The sequence below is a fragment of the Natrix helvetica genome (assembly GCF_964273705.1).
Source record: "Natrix helvetica genome assembly, chromosome: 1".
NCBI lineage: Eukaryota > Metazoa > Chordata > Lepidosauria > Squamata > Natricidae > Natrix > Natrix helvetica.
In genome coordinates, this window is record NC_138548.1 from 226,713,044 (window position 1) to 226,716,305 (window position 3,262).

Here is a 3,262-nt window from a genome sequence, read left to right on the forward strand (position 1 = left end):
TCTCTCTGTGAAGTAGACCCTACCTATATACAGCCCTGTCCTTAAGGAAAATGAATAACTACTTCAGGTGAGAGAAGCCGAGGAGCAGGATGCCAATTTCTCAGCCTGTCATCCTGTTCTTCCATGCTATCTTAGGTTATGGTGAGATTGAAATGATCTGCCTCATTCATTGTTTATTCTACGCTTGCTAAATCGGCTTGTTGCTTCAGGTATGGAGACAAATGGTTGTCCTGCTCTGTCTTGAAGGCAGGATCTTGTCAGTTTCAGGTGTAGAAGAGGAAAAAAAGGACAACCGTGCTCTCGGCTATCTTTCAAGCTGATCCCATTTCAAATGACAAACTTTCTTGAACACCTGCATTTCTAACAGCTACATCCCAGATCGACACTATCCATGATTTCCCTAAGCAAGGAAGAGCCAAAGCAGCGTCAGCTAGAGCAACAGCTGTGAAACCACAAGGCAGTCAGGTTAACCTTCTGAACCTGCAAAAGATCTGCTACTAAGCTTACTCAACATTCCTTTCCTCTGCCTGAAAGGCTCTAGAGGACACTTTGGCCTGTACAGCACTGCAGGCCAAGGCTTTCAGACCAGGGCTAGCAAGAAATGTGTGGAACAGATAGAGGGATAACTGCCTACATACTACTTGCATTGGATCAAAATACCATGCTGGGCTGATCCTGTTTTCTGATGACAGATATCCTCACTGTAATTGTCAATGATGTATTCAAAAACACAGCCTTGAATAGTAACATTGAAATATTTTCTTTGGCAAGATGGCTTATAAGAGTACAAGGCTGAACTTTCAAAAACAATGTGTTTCCAGTTGGTATTTTCAGATGCATCGGAGTATAACTCTCATAATTTGCAGCTAGGCTTATAGTGATGGGAAATGTAGTGCACACATCTGGACAACACTTGCCCGTGGATGATTGCTATATGGCAGTAGGGTATCCGCAATAGCAGTATAGAAAAGGAAATGAACATGTTATTTTGAAGACTGTAATTCATAGGCGGTGGGGGTGGTCCTCATCCCATAATTTGCTCTATGTTTAGGGGTTATTAAACAGTTAAAAGTTCTTGTGTGCTCTCTCTCTTGCTCTCTTGCTCTTTCCCCCCCTCTCATTTTCTCTTTCTCACACACCAAATTCACATTCAGTTTAGTAGAAGGAGATTCAGATTTACAAAACCTTTTAGAGATCTTGAGGAAAAGGTCTGAATGCATAGATTGCAGCTTTGCACACTAAAAATCTATCCTAACGTCTCGTCCATATTTCAAGGATTAGGCAAGAAGTTATATGAAAGATCTCTATTTCCAAAACCTTTCAGAACTTTCTAAAAAAAACAATCCTGAGTTAAACAGGCAGATTATCTGACCTGACATAAAGTTCTTATATTTCACAGAATTGAAAGATAGATGAAATTTAGAACTAGACATGTTCAATGAATTCCAATATCAGTGCATGTTATGCCAAAGCAAAGATTAGCTTTTCCACAGGTTAGATTTAAAGGTACAGCATTTATGCTTCTGAAAGGCAGATAAAATCACAGCTCCCTAAAAGATAACCTTTTCCCCTTTTTTGAAGGATCAACTCTTTTCGAGTATCAGTTATGACAGTTCATATTTATAATGTCCCTGCTAGCTAGCTGACTGGATCAGTCAAATGAGGAAGATGTATATTTCCTACTTGTGGGCTGCTCTTATCTGAGAAAATTGCTAAGTGTGGCTGTGTGGCAACTGCTATAAGGGAAATGTAGATCTAATGCCAGACTTTTTGAATTGTCTAAGTGTTGCTATATGAATTATTTACCTACATTATTTTCTATCATATATCACATTTTATGAGATATATTCCAACATTGTGCCAAATATTCTAATTAAACAAATTGATTTTATGGTCCTGCCATTCCAATTAAAACAATCTCTTAATATTATAACAACCTAAAAGTATCACCACAGACAAACTTGACTCAAACAAAAGCACAGAATGGGACATGATAACTAAGGATGCACAGTTTTCTGTCTCTTGACATTCATACATGGCTTTTACCACTTCTGAGATGAGCTACATCCAGCAGAGGTCTAAGGGAGGACTGAAATATCCACAGCTTATTCCAAGACAACTTATTAGAAACTGATTCTCAAGTATAAAGGATACATGACCAGAGGTCTTAGTAGCTGAGGTGCATTTGCATACATATAATTTACAATGTACCCATAGAATGCTGAAATAGCTGAGCTCCTGAACAGCTTCTGGGCAGTCATCCAGACAGTCATTCAGCCAAACCTCAGTTGGCTACAAAGCTCCTTGAATACTGTACTTTTGGGCCAGTCAATTGAACCTATGATGAGGGCAAAGAAAAGCACATTTGCCCTGTCTTGTGATGTCTGATTTAGCACTACTGCAGTATATAAGCTCCATCAGTATAGAGGACATTGGAGGGAAAGCCAGATAGATCTATAATGTACTGAAGTACACACCCACAACTACCATGGAATGTGCAGAAGGTTGGGCCAAATATTGAATTGTTTGGCAGCTTTTACCATATTCTGAAAACTAAAGAGAAGGAGGGCCATTATTCTGTAGTAGAGCATATAGTTTGAATGACCAAAACACTGAGTTTAATTCATAGCATCACTAAGTAGAGTTTTGTATGAGTCTGACCCAAACTATGAGCCTGACCCAGTGTCTCCATGAAATATTCAAAAATAATCAAAATCATACAAGCAAAAAATGTAAACCATCTAATCAACTCCAGTATCATTTTTTAAAAAAAGTCATTAGTTCTGATCAAGAGGAGAATAAATAGATATACTTATGGTTCTGTACCTGTATCTCCTATTCTATCCTAACTGTATCAGTTCACAAATCCATATGCTTGCATGCATTTATAAAGATCACATTTTATACAGAGCAATCTTAAAGCTAATAATTATTCTGAAGTAAAGTCTTACTGATATGAACCAAAGAAACTTGGACAGGATCACACTAGGATATTATCTTTTGATCTTTTTCCTCACCCCTCCTGCCATGAGTTCCTCATTTCAATATTTTCTAACGTTTTCTGTTTTTCTTAAAAGACATATTTTTCTGCCCAAGGATAGAAAGAGATGACATCAGGATTGTCACAATCTTGAAAGAGGTGTGATTCTCCATATTCTAATAGTACTGTTAATGTTCTTTCCATCTTTGGTTGAATAAGGCTTGCAACTTTTGAAACATGAGAGAGTTTAGGAACAGAGCCTGTACTGGGGAATTATCTTCT